Below are 19,921 nucleotides of genomic sequence, written 5' to 3'. Positions count from 1 at the left end.
TATATAAATTCACAATTAATATATTACATTCTTCGAATCTGATTCATCAAATCATCCATTATACTCCCTACTTTCACAACAATATACATTCTTTTATAGAAATCAAAACAACCATACTCATTCAAAATTTAATTACATATTCTGATTTTGAAATCTCAAAATTCAACTTGAGATATGACCAAAATCATCACTCTTAGATCCTTACATCTTTCAGAAGCTATATTTTGACTTCAAAACTGTGTTAGAACATCAAATGTATGTTAACGATTACAATCTGTGTTCAAACCCTTCGAAAATTTCTGAAGACACTTCGAATGATGAGCAATCGAGATGATGATCCAACCACATGTTACCCACAGTTATGTACCTGAAAAACTCTTGAAACCAAAGTAAAAGTTTAAACAACGTATTCGCGTCAGATTCTCTAGCATTTATTAGCAAAAATAACTTTGCGACTCCTATTCAAAGTAGCCAGTTTTGTCACAGCTCCAGCAAGTCAACTTCGACTTTTCAGTCAGACTAACCTTATTATAACCTTGAGATATACACCATCGTTACCAGGGAACCTTTTACATTCCACCACATTATTAACAGATGTATCAACAACTTCATTACCCTTTAACTTTAGCCTCTCCAAAAAGTCATTATAATTATTCATTGAAACCCCATCATTTACTCATTCGCATCTTGTAATGAGAATTTCCATACGAATCATTGGAAATTAGCAATCAGTATTTTGAAATCTCGCAGCATGTCTACGCCAACAGTTATATGTGTATATATAACGTCTATCTTCTGGACTTAATTTGAATGTGAAGATTCTGAAAAATACTTCGAACTACGAATTGGTTCTCCGAAAATGGATAAATACTGATGAAGCAGAAAAAAAAACTATAAACGACCTTAACAGTAAAAGTTTGATGATAATGAATAGGTGTGCTGGCAAAGCGCAGAAAAAGAGAAGTCTTGGAACTGGAAAACGGATTGAGCAAAGTAGGAAGGAGGCTGTGGACAAATTACAAAGACTGAACCTGACTTCAAAGGATCCAAATAATTCAGTATCTGCTGAAGTCATTAACGAATACCTTGCTCCTGACTCTAAACCCCTGCGGACAATATTCTTCATCATCCTCTGATATTAGAAATTCTAAAATATCATCATATCTTTCATTATAAATATCCTCCATATTTCTGAAGATATTAATTTTTCTTATTTGAAATCATTTACCTCTTCGCGCTATCTGTATTACATCATAAAAGAAACTATTTTAGTTTCTAAATTCTGAAACATTCAAGTTTAAAATAGGAATATTTTGAAGTAGTGTTGGGAACTGAAGCATGAATTAGTATAATATAATGACACTTGATCAATGTGATTATATTACAGTAAGTCATGCTGAGTTTCTAAATGGAACGTGATGATTCACAGATCATAACATCATCATGTGCCATGTTATACGACTCTTGTATTCTATTTAACCTCTAAAATATCAAGAAAATATTTCTTGATGATTCGGCCTTTTCCAAGGTATTTTAGTAATTTGACAAGTCAAGATCGTGCCATCACAATTTCCTTCCTAGAACATTAACAATGTTCATTTCGAAATTCGTATCTGTGAATTCTGGACCATTACAAGCGGTGCTTAATCGCAAGAAGAAGAAACGAAAGGACAAAACTTCGAAATAGAAATTGGGGTATAAATTGCAGCAAATAAAAGAGAGCATTAACTGTAAATGATAATGATTATAGAAGACAGAAGCAGAGACTTTGAAATATAAGGGAACATATAAAGCCCAACGACAAACCAGAAATTATAAACCATATATATCGATGCATATAGTAATATAAATACACGGGAGAACTAGGAACACTATAAACCCAAGAGTATAGTAGAAGTAAATAGATTCTTCCGGCGGTAGATGAAAAAAAAGAAGAATGACCGATATGAAAGTTAGAAGTATATCGAGAATCAGAACTGGATGGAGCATATTGATGAATACTTTAAAATATGAGTTGAGGGGGAAAGAATAGAAGGTGATGAAACATGACTAGGAACTTAGAAATCAACATATTTAACTCACACAATGGCAGAATAAGTGAATCAAACCCTCTAGTGAATAGGTTAAGTTTTTTTTGATTAATTTAGTCAAACCACAACTAAATCAAGTGTGATTAGATCAACACCTAGAGCTATTATTCACCACCTGGGTGATTTGGACTGAGAGGGAATCGAAGGAGCTCACTAGATCTGAGTGTGTGTAACAAATGAGCGGCTTAACCTAAAATGAAGAACATAAGACTTTATATACCCCTGCTGTTGACACACCCATACGATTCATTCATCACACGTACGAGTTGGCTTCATCAACCGTACGGGTGATCACTCACTCGTGTCTTATCATTTAGGTTGTAATTATGACTTAGCTCAGCATCAACCATGCGTATGAGCCTGTCAGCCGTACTAGTGAGGCTTCACTCGTACGTCTGACTAAGTCTAACATAGTCAAACATCTAAATCTCGTTCCTGTAGTTCCTGTAACCACATACAACCACGGATAGGATAATAACGAGCAATCATGGTGGCCTGTAAACTGTTGTACCTGCAATGGACGTGGGTAGATGTCTAGGGACTTGCATAAAATGCATCAACAGATGGTGTGAGTTGTAAGGAAATGAAGGAGGTGAATTTATAAGAAAATCTCCGACAGAACAATTAAAATGGACGATCGCATTTAAAGCGGATCCTAATTCCCTTGATTACCGGAGAGTCAAATCTTATTAAGAAGATTTTCTTCAAATCCCTTAAAATCTGGGAATCAATCATATCTACGTCAAATGATAAGATGAATCTACACTTACTCATTTCACTCTTCTATGTTAGCTTCATTCGTACTCTTCATATAAATAGATTGTTTATCCAAATTATTCGCTGATGATGAAACTCTAATTTTCAGCCCGTATGCATCATGATAACATACTTATTATAATTCACGACCTTTCCACTCAAATTTCGGGACGAAATTTCTTTAACGGGTAGGTACTGTGACAACCCAGAAATTTCCAACCAAATTTAAACTTTAATCTTTATATGTTTCCGGCACGATAAGCAGTATTTGTTAAGTTAAATTTCAAGAATTTTAAACTTTGTTCATACATTCATTCAACCTCGACCAAGTTCCAACGATTCACGAACCATTAAACGAATATGATTATATATGTATATGTGTATATATATTATAACTTGAAACGTAAACAAAATATTAGATTAAATACTTTATATGATTGTATCTGTTTCAAAATATTTATCAATGGAATTAGAAGATAAGATCAAATGATTGAATTATCAGATATATTGAATTATGATTACAAGTCTCTGTTGAAAGGCCCACGTTGATTTGAGAAATCTATTCATTTTAACAATATTCGAAAAATGGTTAAGTGATTTATAAATATGAACAAATTGTCAATCATTGAGAACTAGACAAAGGATAGTGGAAGATTGAATCTCATAAAGACTCGATTGATCTATTTAGTTTCAAACGTACAAAAACGTTTTCAGTTTAAAAAGAACTTTATTATTAAAACGTATATAACTTTTATAAATATCTAGAACCACTTTTGACAACTCATTACTTAACTAGTATGATAAAGATAACGATATTTATATTTTATTTTATTAAATATATATAACGATTTAAATTAATATTATATATATTTATACGCGTATTATACGTACATAGTTTTATACTTTTACTATACTTAAACTTTACCTTTACTTTATTTTTACTTTACTTTAACTTTAATAATTCATACTTTAATAATTCACTTTAATAATTCATACTTTAATAATTCACTTTAATAATTCATACTTTAATAATTCACTTTAATAATTCACTTTAATAATTCATACTTTAATAATTCACTTTAATAATTCAAAAATCTATTATAAATAGAATTCAATAGGTTTCATTATTTCATAGAAACTTGAAAATAGTTTTCTCTAAACTCTCTCAATCGATTTACATATATATATTTACTCTGTATTATCTCAAGATATTATTAGTATACATAAAATATTACGACGGAGTGCTGTCCGAGTGATTTCGAAGTTGTTTTTTCGAGTGGGATAAGATTAAGGAAATTATGGGTTATAGCTATGGAGGTGATTGAGTATGGTTCATGGGTATGCTCGTGAGGTCAATATAGTGTTTATCATCTCCGTTGCGTTTACGTACCTTTCCTGCAATATTGAATCTCAATTTTGATATGTGAGTACTCATAATTTAATTTTTACATACTAATAGTGTATCCCTGACTAGTGCTCGAGTATATAGGATTATGCATGCTTGTACTTTTGATATTGCCATTAGATAGGTTATGTTGATTCCTGAATTAGTTACATATACGATTGAGATAAGGTATAAGATATGCATGTCATTGGAAAGCTAGCGAAAAATAGTTGAATTTTGGTTTAAGAATCACTTGAATCCAAGTAATGGTTAGAAAGTTATGAAATAAACAAATTGCATAATTAATTTCGTAATTAAAATTGCTGATGATAATTAGTGAACTAATTTTATGGGTTATAAAAAGTGATTATTTGGATTCTACTCGTCGAGTAGATGAATTTTCATATAAAGCACGTCTCGTTTCGTTGAACGGTTGTCAAGTTATGGACAAAAGAAATTTTGCAAATTTTGATGAAATGTCGAAACGGGAACTGAAATTCTCGCTGATCTGCGTTGTTTCATATATAAAAAAAATACCACTGAATTCTTTGCTGTAAGGTCTAATAAACAACTCTAGCCGTTTGTCAATTCGAGTCTCGACGATTTTTCTAAAAATCATCAAAGTTGACAGTTTGGTCACATTTTAAAATTCTAAAAAGAGCTGAAACTTTTTTATTTAAAAATGTCAGTTTTGTATCAGTTGTCATGGTCGTCCTGATATGTGTTTACTCTTGCCAAAAATCATGTTATATCTTTGTGGTAACGAGAATTTGCAGGCTTTGACCGTTTGTCAATACGAGTTTTGAGGAATTTTCTAAAAATCTCCAAAGTAGGCTACTCGGTCACTTTTGTAAATTTATTAAAGCTGAAAAATTAACTTTGAAATGCCGAAAACGCGTTTGCAACTACGAGTTGTCTAGGTTTAGTTTACTTCTGTAATATTTATGCTTAATTTTTTTGGTAATGTGTAACTTTTATCTTTGGCCGTTTATCAATCGGAGTTCCGATAATTTTTCTAAAAATAGCTGAAGTGGCCCGTTTAGTCATGTTTGACCGAAAATCATTTTTGTATAAGTTATTATATATTTGCATGCGACCTCATTTTTACTTTGACCTTTGACTTTTTACTTTAACCTTTGACTTTTGACTTTGAACTTTGACTTTTCCTGTTAACTTTTCAGTTAACTTTTTGTGTTGATTTTCTCTAAAAAAAAAAAAAAAAAAAACCTAAAATACTATTTTATGATTATGAAACCATTTGTGTTACGTTGTTTCACACGTCACCTTTTACTAGAATCTTAATTGAGCATGAGTAATATAACATGTTACTATACTATAGAGTTAGACTCGAGCTATATGATAGGATTACACTATGACCTGACCTAAATTGCTATACAAATATTGACCAACATATAAATATATATAATTAATATAGGTTCGTGAATCCGAGGCCAACCTTGCACTTGTTCAATGACGTTATATGTATTTTTACTACGAAATACAGTATGGTGAGTTTCATTTGCCTTTTTACCCTTTATATTTTTGGGACTGAGAATACATGCGCTTTTATAAATGTTTGACGAAATAGACACAAGTAATTAAAACTACATTCTGTGGTTGAATTATCGAAATCGAATATGCCCCTTTTTATTAAAGTCTGGTAATCTAAGAATTAGGGAACAGACACCCTAATTGTCACGAATCCTAAAGATAGATCTATCGGGCCTAACAAACCCCATCCAAAGTACCGGATGCTTTAGTACTTCGAAATTTATATCATGTCCGAAGGAGGATCCCGGAATGATAGGGGATATTCTTATATGCATATTGTTAATGTCGGTTACCAGGTGTTCACCATATGAATGATTATTTTTGTCTCTGTGCATTGGACGTATATTTATGAGAACTGGAAATGAAATTCTTGTGGTCTATTAAAATGATGGAAATAAATGATTATGATAAATTAATGAACTCACCAACCTTTTGGTTGACACTTTAAAGCATCTTTATTCTCAGGTGTTAAAGAAATCTTCCGCTGTGCATTTGCTCATTTTAAAGATATTACTTGGAGTCTTTCATAGCATATTTCGAAGAACGTTGCATTCGAGTCATTGAGTTCATCAAAGATTATTATTAAATCAATTTATAGTTGGATAGTGGATATTATGAAATGGTATGCATGCCTGTCAATTTTCGATATAAAGAAAGATTGTCTTTTAAAAACGAATGCAATGTTTGTAAAATGTATCCTATAGAGGTCAAATACCTCGCAATGTAATCAACTATTGTGAATCGTTTATAATGTATATGAACGGGTCCTTTCAGTCATGGCATCACAGTATTTCTTTAAGTCCATATCCAGCTGTAGAACCTCATAAAAGATAGCTTTCTCTTCATCATTATGTAGCCTTTGACCACTGTTATATAGATACACACCAACTTCAATGCTGAATTCCAAGGCATTGATGTAGAATTACTGATCAAGTGGATGGTACAACAATCTGATTTGACGTATCCTCTCAGGTATAGCTGCTGCTCTTTCTTCAAGCAGTTCAGGAACAGTGATCTCCAGCCTGTAAGCCTCTCTTTCATCTGGATTCATCTTTCTTAAGTCTGGCTCTCCTTGTGCAGCTGAATCATCTTCCCAAATAGTGTGTTTATCATTACATTTTGGGGAAGATGGAGGATATTTGAAGAATGATTCTGCTGTGCCAGAAGGACCCACGGGTTTAAAATCAGGTTCTTCCCGTATCCTATCAAAATAAGCAAGGGTCCGGGTAGGAATTGGTGATTGAATGAAGGTTGAACTCCCCCTGCCCCAGACTGTGAAATCAGCAGCATCAACATAATCAGTATCCTGGTTAGCACCTAGCTCATCCACCTTTGCTGGGTCTTCAACACTTGTTACACCCAGCCGCACACTTCTGGCTGGGTCTTCATTTACAGCACTCCTTGCTGTGTCTTCAGTACCAGCTGACTAATTAGTATCAGCTGGCACAACTGCCACAGTATCTTCACTAGCTGGCTCAAATAAGGGCTCTTTCCTTAGGGGGCTGATTATCCCTAGGGGCAGATTTTACCCTTTGTTTATTGATTAACTTGGGTTCAGCTGGTGGTTCTTGTGTTGATACTGGTTCTTTTGGAGGCAGATATGGAGTAATAGCAAGATACTCCCCCTCAATAACATCATCATCAAGGTTGATGACTTATGCTGGCTGTTGTGGTGCAGCTGGCTGAGCAAAAGATGCTGGTCGAGAGGATTGGCTGGTTTCTAACATAGCGTCCAGCCATTTCATGAATACATCAGCTTTAACTCTTCCTGACTCAGTAAATTGCAAATAATCTTGCATTTCTTCAGTTGTCATTGTTTTAATCATGTCTGCTCGCTCAGCATACAGCTTTGCCTTCTTTTTATCATAGTTCACCATGAACTTAGCATTTTGTTTTCGAACATCTCTCTTGTATTTGTTTATGTTGAGCAGTTCATCATGAATATCCATCTTTTCAGGGTCTAGGCTTCTTCTATGCTCAATTATGTGTCTTTTACGAGCAACATAGGCCTCCCATTTTGCATTAAAGGCATCGTTCAGTTCCTGCTGTCTCTTCTGATGCCTCTCCAATTTCCTTTTCATTTTTCATTCGATCGTTTGAGAGACAACAAAAGATTCAGTAATAGCCAGTTCAGAAACATCAATGGGCTTACTGCCAGAACCAATATCATTCACAGATGTGGCAGACACACTGGGTTGAGATTCACCAGCAGTCTTGACACCTGCTTCAGTATGAGCATTGCTGGGCTTAGTGCCTGTACCTTGATCAACACCATCACCACTATCATCACCATCTCTCCTTTGCTGCTTTGGAGCTTTTTCATGCTCATGCTTCCCCTCAGTTTGTTTTCTCTTTTTGTGCTTCTTAGATTTCTTCTCCCCCTTTTTTTCATCAGCAGGGGCAGAAGGATGGTATGGGGAAACATGTGCATCAAGGTCACTATCTGACTCTGGAACAGAAAAGGCAAAGTTATTCCAGTCAACATCAGCAGGAGATAGATGGGCACCAGGATCCATGCCATATTGTCTGAGGCATAGGTTTGAAGAACGAACTTCATTCCTTGCAACACCCATGGCCATTTGATTTACGCTGGCCCTTACATCAGCTTGAAGAGCAGCCATGGATTACATTACCTCCACCATTTGAACATAAGCAGAGGCAGAAATCATTGTAGCCATTTGTTATTCCTGTGAATCCAACCTCTCTTCTAATACCCTATTCTCCTCATTAAGAAAAATAATCCTGCGATTAGCAGCATCAAGTTCAGCCTGAAGACGGGCAATATGATCAGCATATTCTTTATGAGAGATGATTCATTTTTTAAGATCCTCCTCTTCTTCATGGTGTTGGACAATGGCATCCACCGCTAGATCTGCAAAAGCACATACTTCTTTGAGCTGGGCTTCAATAGTGGACATTGTAACATTCCCAGCTCTGTGAATGGCTTCAGTCATTCGATCATTGAGAATGTTGCGGATGGTTCTATGGATGTCTGGTGATATTCTGGCTAAAGTGCGATAAACAGCCAGAGTAGAAATGGCAGCCACCTCAGTAGGATCAAAACTACTGGTTGAGGGGCGATCACTAGCAGCTACAACAGGAGTACCTCCGAGGGGTGGTGGAGGTGGAAGGTCAGAATCTGACTCATCACCATGATCACCACCATTTTTACCTTCACCCAAAGGTTTAGAACCACTGGTATCCTTTGCAGCATCAACATTATCATCATCACTGAGATCCACTAGTTTATCCTTGGAGCCAGTCACACTATCATGAATGACTGGCTTATCCTTACCAGTACCTTTATCAGCATCATCATCAGATGAAGAAGATGATGAGGAAGAAGCTGATGAATCAGAAGGCACTGGCGAATCAGGAACATTTTGCATGACACACTTACCAGTAGCAGGATCAATGATGAACTTGAGAGGCCTTCAAGTACCAGGCCATGGAGAAGCAGCTGGAGCCATACCAAAGTAATGGTAGTATGGCTGCTCATTAATTTGCTGTAGAGTGGCCAGCCTCTCATATACTTCTTCATGGATTGGTTGGTCAAGCTGAGACAGTAGTTCAGTCAGCTCCTCTGTGGGTAACTTGCTGGCTGAAACTAATGCACTTTGAGGATCAATAGTTCGCTGATCCACCAGCAAGGCAATCTTGGGAGTGATAGAGGCTCCTCTGTAAATGAAATTGGCACACATACTTGGGCTTTTCACCAGAAACAGAAGCCGGAGTAGTGTCATTAGTGGAACACAAACTTGGGCTTTTCACCAGAAACAGAAGCCGGAGTAGTGTCATTAGGGACAACAGTAGAGGTACCAGCATCCATAGTGGGTTTCGTAGAACCAGTAGCAGCAGTAGGTGACTGTGCAGTAGGTGAAGAAGCAGTATCTGCAGCACCTTTAAAGAAAGTATCTGTCACGACCCTACTTTTTCCGTTATCTTTTTCCGTTAATTATTTAACGACCGTTAACTGTTAGTGTGCCACGTCATTTCCATGACCTATATTATTATTTTTGTAATAATACATATATAATAATTATTATGTGTTATGTGGATATATGTATTCATATTTTAAATTATACGTTTCTACGTTCCGCGGATTTCCATCCGGCGAATCTTTTCGGTTTTTAAACCAACGGTCGAGCTTTCGGGATTTTTAAATCCTAAATATTTTAAATATGATATTTTAAGGTCATATTATTGGTTGGTGTATTTATATTTATTTTTCGTCGCGCGTTCGTTATCTTTCCGGATCTTTAATCGCGTAAGTGCGTTTTCGCGTTTCGGGCTTCGTTCGGGTTTTCGGGCCACAAGTAATTTAGAAATTGAGTGAGATGGACCCATGGGGCCCACCCCCATGCAATTTTCGGCCGAACCCCATGGGGAGGGGGGGAGCCTTTCCTTGTTTTTCCATAATTAGATTTATTCTAATTTTATTATTTTGTAAATACATTACCTAAACCTAAAACCTAAATTTTATCTTTTTCTCTCTTCTCCCTCTCCCATAGTCGACACCACCACCAATCTTCATCATCTTCATCAATTTTATTGCTTGGATCTTTAATTGGCTTGCATAATCGTGTTCCTCTCTTCGTTCTCTACGCGATCATATACTTTGATTCTCGATTAGGGTATAAACCCTAACCCTAGCTTTTTGATTTTTCAATTATATTACTGATTTTATATGTTATATGATTAGTATGATATGTATAAGTTGTTGTAATGTTGTTTGAATGCGTAGAATTACTCGTTTGCGTATGATTTCGGTTTGTAAATTTTGGACAGCAGTTTGATTCGTATATTCTGACTATATAACTGATATGAATGTTAAAATAAAGTACATAAATGAGTTCCTCTCATCAAGACATTAATTTTAGACTCCGGATTCATGTCGTTTCGATTCCCGGAGCCCTAGATATGCTTAATTTGGTTTTTGTTAAAGATTGAAAGGTGTTCTTGGCATGAACAAGGTTGGGTCCGACTTTGTGACCATCCTTGGTGTCTTTAGGGTGCCTCATTTGGTTAGGACTGATGGTGAGACGAATATTCATGTTCGGGTCACCTAAATCCGAGCCACGGTTCACCCGCTTTGCCCGAATTACTGTTTTGAGTAAAATGATTTTCCCAATTGATGTCATGGCTGATATCCACGACCTAGGGACTGTTCTTGGAGTGTTCTTGAGTTCATAAATGTGTCGGGTGGTTTGAGTAGGTGAAGTTACATATGTGGCTTGCCCGAAACCGACACCCGGGACTCAGGATACGACCCGGCGAACTTTTAAACTTAAAACTTATGGTTAATGATTAAACTTATGATAAAATTTATGGAATTTATTATTAATTAATTACTTAGGATAAAAGAAGTAATTATTATTATTTAAAACATATGATATAAATATTTATTATATCATTTAATTATTAATTATAATTTAATTAACATTTTAATTAAACTTATGATTAGTAATACTTTTATTATTGAAGGAAAATACTTATGATAAGTATTAAATTTGTTTTGAGAAATTATTAAAAGACTTATAATAAATATTAAATAATTATTTAATTATTATCAGACTTAATTGTTATTTAATTATGACTTAATTATTAAATACTTATGATTTAATAATTTTAATTAGAAACTTATGATATGATTAATAATTCATTATTAATTAATAATACTTATGATATGATTTAAAATTTATTATAAATTAATAATATTTATATTATGATTGATATTTAATTAATTAATTAAATACTTATGTTATACTAATTATAACATTTCAACTTATATTAACTTTAATAATTCATTTTATTTAATTAAACTTATGTTAAGACATTATTATACACTTTTGACTTTAAATAACATTATAACCTATGTTATTATTATAACTTACACTTTTAAAATTAATGTTGACTATGTTTGACCAAGGTTGACTTTTGAGTTGACTTTCGGTTGACTTTGACTTTCAGTTGACTTCTGTTGACTTTCTAAATAAGGAAACTTTCCTAACTTCAAAACTTTCTAAAAATAGAACTTTCTAAATTTGGAAACTTTCCAAAAATAGAAACTTTCCAAAAATAGAAACTTTCCAAAAATAGAAACTTTCCAAAAATAGAAACTTTCCAAAAATAGAAACTTTCCAAAAATGGAAACCTGCTAAAAATAGAAACTTTCTAAAAATAGAAAGTGTGTGTCCTTATGCTGTTCCAATCAAACCGATGCTTGCTGAGTAATGTTCTATGCCTACTTACAACATGTACAATAGCTATCATACTAAGACTTGGCCTAAGTTAGTTATTTATTTCGACCTGCTTTATTTATAGGTCGGCGTTGTGATCTTTCTTGATCACTTTACTTTACTTGCTGTTCGCGTGTTTGTGAGATTTCTTCAGTTGCTATTTAAGGTGAGTTATAGTCCCGTTTTTACATACTTTTCAAAGTATATTTTTGGGATGTGATTACATGCAGATTTTTATTTACGTTTAGACACAAGTAACAGTTAAATTTAATTATTCATTGTGAGTTGGACAAAAATATTCCCTAGTCTGGTAACTGTAATCATTGGTTTCTACCGTGAACGCGAATCCTACGGATAGATCTATCGGGTTTGACAACCCCATTTCGAGCTAGTCGCGCTAGCAATTTATAATCGGAATGTTTAGTACTTCGTAATTTGTTGTACATACACTGTCCAAGTGTATATTTTTATTGTGTTTGGCAAGGGTAAATAAAGGGTTAAGTGGTTACCAGGTGGCTCATTGATAATGGAATAATGTTTAATGTTTTCTAACATTTCTAAATCTTGTGGTCTAAAGTTTACTTATTTATTTAAACCTATAATTCACTCAACCTTTGTGTTGACAGTTTACTTGCATGTTTTCACAGGTACTTGAGTTATTTGATGCTTCCGCTGTCGTTAGAAGAGTCTGCATGCATTTGGGCAGATTTTATGAAACAATTTATGAAACTTAAGTTTGCATTCTATTTTGGATAATCTCAATTGTGGGTTGTTGGCAATGTTTTGTGTCAACTTTTGGTTTAATATTATGGTTGGTTGGTTTTCAAACTACTTAATTTGGTTTGTTTCCTTTTTGGGGAACATTTTGAAATAAAAGAATGCAACTTTGTTTATTTAATTCATTTAAGTCCGATCAAGCTATGGGACCAACTGACGGATCCGTTAAGTGTTTTGACGGGGTCGTCACATGTGGTATCAGAGCTCTGGTTGTAGGGAACTAGGCGGTCTTAATGTGGTCAACCCGTGGTTATTAGGGTGCATTAGAGTCTAGTCTACAGCCCGACCATTTTGCTATAGCATTATTATGCATTTCATTTCGTATAAGTTATATTATTAGCTTTCATATCTTTTGGTATATGGTTTGCGGTTTTGCTGTTTGCAGATGTCGACTTCGAGTAATAACTCTGTTGCTGCTCCTGCTCCTCCGTCTCCTGCTAGACGTCGTGCTAATCAACCGGAGATCGATGATCCTGTTCATTACTATTTTTCTACCATTACTCATATGAACCGGGCTTATAATGAGGTGACACGTATTAACGCCCTTAGTGATTGTTTGCGCACCTTGCCACATAATGAAGTTATGGACGAGATCCGTGCCGACATGGGTAACTTTATCACTTTCAAGCATAGGGTTGAGGATGCGAACCGCAAGCGTGATCGAGAAGTTAATGCTAAGTTCGAGGCTCTCGAGAGCACTGTTCGTGTGTTGAAGGAAGAGTTGGATGTTGTGAAAGGGAAGTTGCGTAAGTATGAGGATCCTGCTGAGACTCATGCTGGACCAGCTTATCACACCCGCTCTAAGCGAATGTGATGTGATTATTCATATTGATTATCTATTTCATCAGACTTAATGTCCTTTTTATACATACATTTTGGGTTATGTACGGCGTTTTGCCGAGGATTTTATTAAGATTTTGTTATGGGATATTTTTCATTATGTATGGATGGTTATTTTTATGACATCTATTATCATTATCATGTTTTATTTCTGATGTTGTGGCTCTTGGCATGTTATATTATGCGTAATATATGTTCATGTATGTTAGGTGCTATGTATGTTGTATGATGTTATCATAAAATATGTATGCATGTGATGGTTATTTCTATAACAATCATAACTGTCATGTTATTACTCATAGTGTTAGTTGACTAATATCTTAATGGTTAGTCTTTTCGTGTTTTGATCTATTCCTTTATGACACTAGTATTATTCTTGGTACTAACGGATGTGTTATTCTATTTTGAAGATCATGCCTCCAAGAGAGTCCACTGAAGCGCGTATGCAACGCCTGATCAATGAAGGAATTGCTGCTGCTATGGCAGCAAATGCTGATGTTAACGCCAATGTGAACAATAACGTGGGATGCTCCCACAAAACTTTTATGGCTGGTCGACCTCAAGAATTCAGTGGTACAGAAGGACCAATAGGGCTTACTCGTTGGTTCGAGAAAATCGAATCTATTTTCAGGGTCAGTCGGGTCCGTGAAGAGGACAAAGTTAGTTTCGCTAGTTGCACTCTCAAGGATAGTGCCTTGACATGGTGGAACAATCTGGTTAGTAGTTTGGGAAGCGATGTAGCCTATGGTTTGGCCTGGAATGATTTTAAGGAAAGATTGATCACCCGCTATAGACCTCGGGGTGAGCTTAAGAAGCTAGAGGTTGAGCTCAAGAATTTGAAAATGCATGGCACCGAATTAGATGCCTAAGAACGAAGGTTTTTCGAGTTAACTTTGCTGTGTCCTAGGGTTTATGCGGATGAGGACCGCAAAATTGAGGCTTACATTGATGGTTTGTCCGAGAAGATTGAACACGGGGTTGAGTCCAGTGAACCCCAGACTATTGAGGCAGCTATGACTATGGCCCACAAACTTAATGACAAGGTGTTGAGAAGAAGCAAGACTACAGTTGTTGAAAGTAGTGAGGAGGTTGTCAAGAAGGCTGATAATGGGAAACGAAAGTGGGATAACAACCGCAATCAAAACCAAAATCAGCAGAAGAAACAGGATACCTCAGGTGCTAACAACAGAAATCAGCGTGTGTGTCCTCGTTGCTATAAAGTTCATGATGGTTACTGCACAGTTACTTGTAAGAGGTGCTCTAAGCAAGGGCACATTGCTAAAGATTGTACAGTGCTTTTGCCGGGGTCTGCTACTCCCGCGACTGGTGGTAATAATAATAATGTTGGTAATAGAGGTGGTAACGGTAACGGTAATGGGAAATCGAATAATGGAGGTAATCCAAGGGTTTGTTATGAGTGTGGGAAGCCGGGGCATTTCCGAGATGCTTGTCCCAACAAGAAGACTGCAGAGACTGCACGCGGCCGAGCGTTCAACATTAATGCTAAGGATGCGGAGGAAGATCCTAAGCTTGTTACTGGTACGTTCTCAGTCAACGATTTATCAGTTTATGTGTTATTTGATTCAGGGGCTGATTTAAGTTTCGTGTCGAGTAAATTAAGTCCGAGAATCAAAACGCCGTTAGCTCTCTTAGACAATACTTATGTTGTTGAAGTAGCTAATGGTAAGGAACTTACTGCTAAGACTGTACATCGTAAGTGTAACATTAATCTGGGTGGTAGGAATTTCGAGATAGATTTGATACCGATTGAACTTGGTAGTTTTGATATAGTTATTGGTATGGATTGGTTGTCCGCGAACCGTGCCGAGATCGTCTGTTATGATAAGGCTATTCGTATTACTGATGTGATTGGAGAGCCACTGATGGTCTTTGGAGATAAGAAATGCACACAGTTAAACCTTATTAGCTGTATGAAAGTTCGTAAACATCTCCGTAAGGGCTGTCATGCTATCCTTGCTCATGTTGTTGATCCTAGTAAGGAAGAAAAGAACGTTGATGACGTTCATATTGTTAGGGATTTTCCCGAGGTGTTTCCCGATGACTTACCTGGCCTTCCGCCGCAACGCGCGGTAGAATTTCAAATTGATCTTGTTCCCGGCGCTGCTCCTGTAGCACGTGCTCCTTATCGTCTTGCGCCTTCTGAACTTCAAGAATTGTCAAGTCAACTCCGTGAGTTGATAGACAAAGGTTTTATTCGTCCTAGTTCGTCCCCTTGGGGAGCTCCTGTTCTGTTTGTTAAGAAGAAGGATGGTTCTTTTCGTTTATGCATTGATTATCGTGAACTGAACAAGCTCACTGTTAAAAATCGTTATCCTCTTCCGAGAATTGATGATCTGTTCGATCAGCTTCAGGGTTCTTCTGTTTATTCAAAAATTGATCTTCGTTCTGGCTATCATCAGTTGCATGTTAAAGAATCTGATGTTTCAAAAACTGCTTTTCGCACCCGTTACGATCACATTGAATTTCTTGTTATGCCGTTCGGATTGACAAATGCACCTGCTGTGTTCATGGACCTCATGAACCGTGTGTGTAGACCCTATCTGGACAAGTTCGTTATTGTTTTCATCGACGACATCCTTATCTATTCTAAGAGTGATGAAGAGCACGAAGAACACTTGAGGTTAGTGCTTGATTTGTTAAAGAAAGAAGAGTTGTACGCTAAGTTCTCTAAGTGTGCTTTTTGGTTAAGAGAAGTTCAGTTCCTTGGTCACATTGTTAGCAAACAAGGAATACAAGTTGATCCTGCTAAAATTGAGGCGATTGAAAAGTGGGAAACCCCGAAAACTCCTACTCAAATTCGTCAGTTCTTAGGATTGGCAGGTTACTATCGAAGGTTCATCCAGGATTTCTCTCGTATAGCGAAACCTCTGACTGCTTTAACGCATAAAGGGAAAAAGTATGAGTGGAAGGATGAACAGGAGAATGCTTTTCAGATTTTGAAGAAGAAACTGACTACCGCTCCGATATTGTCTTTACCGGAGGGTAATGATGATTTTGTTGTTTATTGTGACGCATCACGACAAGGCTATGGTTGCGTTTTGATGCAACGAAAGAAGGTTATTGCGTACGCATCACGTCAGTTGAAGATTCACGAGCAGAACTATACAACTCATGATTTAGAGTTGGGGGCTGTTGTTTTTGCACTTAAGATTTGGAGACATTATTTGTATGCGGTCAAGAGTACTGTGTACACAGATCACAAAAGTCTTCAACATATCCTCGATCAGAAACAGTTGAACATGAGACAACGAAGATGGATTGAGACGTTGAATGATTACGATTGTGACCTTTTGTATCACCCGGGTAAGGCCAATGTTGTGGCTGATGCATTGAGTCGTAAAGAAAGGACTGAACCTCGCAGGGTTAGGGCCTTGAATATGACAGTTAGATCAAACCTCGCAAGGCAGATTCTTGAGGCACAACAAGAAGCCTTAAAGGAAGAGAATTTTGTGAAAGAGAACGTAAGAGGTATGGCTAAGAAATTTGAGATTCGAGCAGATGATACTAGGTACTTTGTAGGACGTCTTGGGGTTCCGAAGTTTGGTGAACTGCGACAACTTGTTTTGGATGAGGCTCATAAGTCTAGGTACTCTATTCATCCTGGTTCAGGGAAGATGTACCATGATCTTAAGGAGCTGTATTGGTGGCCAAATTTGAAAGGTGATGTGGCTACGTATGTGGCTAAGTGTTTGACCTGTTCTAAGGTCAAAGCTGAACATCAAAAACCGTCCGGATTGTTGGTACAACCAGAAATTCCCGAGTGGAAGTGGGAAGGTATCACTATGGATTTTATCACTAAGTTACCAAGAGTTTCGGGTGGCTACGATGCGATTTGGGTGATTGTAGATCGACTCACTAAGTCGGCTCACTTTTTGCCGATTAGGGAAACCGATTCCATGGAGAAACTCACCCGTTTGTATTTGAAAGAGATTGTTTCGAGGCATGGTGTTCCCGTTTCTATAATTTCCGACAGAGATAGTCGATTTGTATCGAGATTTTGGCAATCGTTGCAAGAAGCCTTGGGCACTAGATTGGATATGAGCACCGCTTATCATCCTTAAACGGATGGTCAAAGTGAGAGGACCATTCAGACATTAGAAGATATGTTGCGAGCTTGTGTGATTGATTTTGGAAATGGGTGGGATAAGTATTTGCCGTTAGCTGAGTTTTCTTATAACAACAGCTACCACGCAAGTATTAAAGCCGCACCGTTTGAAGCTTTGTACGGTAGGAAGTGTAGATCTCCTATTTGTTGGAATGAGGTTGGGGATGCTCAACTTACAGGTCCAGAGATTATTCACGAGACTACTGAGAAGATTGTTCAAATTAGAGAAAGGTTGAGAACTGCTAGAAGTCGGCAAAAGAGTTATGCCGACAGAGGAAGGAAAGATGTTGAATTTCAAGTTGGTGATCGTGTTATGTTAAAAGTTTCGCCTTGGAAGGGTGTTATTCGTTTTGGTAAAAGAGGGAAGTTAAGTCCTCGTTTTGTGGGACCGTTTGAGATCATTGAAAGAGTTGGACCGGTGGCTTATCGTTTGAAGTTGCCACAAGAACTCAATGCTGTTCACGATGTTTTCCATATTTCGAACTTAAAGAAGTGTTTGGCTGAATTTGATCAGACTATTCCTTTGGAGGAACTTCAGGTTGACAAGCAATTGCATTTTATTGAGGAGCCAGTTGAGATCATGGACCGAGATGTTAAGACTCTTAAACAGAGCAGAATTCCTATTGTTCGGGTCCGATGGAACGCTAGACGCGGTCCCGAGTTCACTTGGGAGCGTGAAGACCAAATGAAGCAGAAGTATCCGCATTTGTTCTCAGATGCCGAGTCAACCCCTGCGCCTGCTTAAATTTCGGGACGAAATTTCCGTAACGGGGAGGTACTGTCACGACCCTACTTTTTCCGTTATCTTTTTCCGTTAATTATTTAACGACCGTTAACTGTTAGTGTGCCACGTCATTTCCATGACCTATATTATTATTTTTGTAATAATACATATATAATAATTATTATGTGTTATGTGGATATATGTATTCATATTTTAAATTATACGTTTCTACGTTCCGCGGATTTCCATCCGGCGAATCTTTTCGGTTTTTAAACCAACGGTCGAGCTTTCGGGATTTTTAAATCCTAAATATTTTAAATATGATATTTTAAGGTCATATTATTGGTTGGTGTATTTATATTTATTTTTCGTCGCGCGTTCGTTATCTTTCCGGATCTTTAATCGCGTAAGTGCGTTTTCGCGTTTCGGGCTTCGTTCGGGTTTTCGGGCCACAAGTAATTTAGCAATTGAGTGAGATGGACCCATGGGGCCCACCCCCATGCAATTTTCGGCCGAACCCCATGGGGAGGGGGGGAGCCTTTCCTTGTTTTTCCATAATTAGATTTATTCTAATTTTATTATTTTGTAAATACATTACCTAAACCTAAAACCTAAATTTTATCTTTTTCTCTCTTCTCCCTCTCCCATAGTCGACACCACCACCAATCTTCATCATCTTCATCAATTTTATTGCTTGGATCTTTAATTGGCTTGCATAATCGTGTTCCTCTCTTCGTTCTCTACGCGATCATATACTTTGATTCTCGATTAGGGTATAAACCCTAACCCTAGCTTTTTGATTTTTCAATTATATTACTGATTTTATATGTTATATGATTAGTATGATATGTATAAGTTGTTGTAATGTTGTTTGAATGCGTAGAATTACTCGTTTGCGTATGATTTCGGTTTGTAAATTTTGGACAGCAGTTTGATTCGTATATTCTGACTATATAACTGATATGAATGTTAAAATAAAGTACATAAATGAGTTCCTCTCATCAAGACATTAATTTTAGACTCCGGATTCATGTCGTTTCGATTCCCGGAGCCCTAGATATGCTTAATTTGGTTTTTGTTAAAGATTGAAAGGTGTTCTTGGCATGAACAAGGTTGGGTCCGACTTTGTGACCATCCTTGGTGTCTTTAGGGTGCCTCATTTGGTTAGGACTGATGGTGAGACGAATATTCATGTTCGGGTCACCTAAATCCGAGCCACGGTTCACCCGCTTTGCCCGAATTACTGTTTTGAGTAAAATGATTTTCCCAATTGATGTCATGGCTGATATCCACGACCTAGGGACTGTTCTTGGAGTGTTCTTGAGTTCATAAATGTGTCGGGTGGTTTGAGTAGGTGAAGTTACATATGTGGCTTGCCCGAAACCGACACCCGGGACTCAGGATACGACCCGGCGAACTTTTAAACTTAAAACT

The sequence above is a fragment of the Rutidosis leptorrhynchoides genome, chromosome 3 (genome assembly GCF_046630445.1).
Source record: "Rutidosis leptorrhynchoides isolate AG116_Rl617_1_P2 chromosome 3, CSIRO_AGI_Rlap_v1, whole genome shotgun sequence".
NCBI classification, from domain to species: domain Eukaryota; kingdom Viridiplantae; phylum Streptophyta; class Magnoliopsida; order Asterales; family Asteraceae; genus Rutidosis; species Rutidosis leptorrhynchoides.
This window is presented reverse-complemented; position numbering follows the sequence as displayed.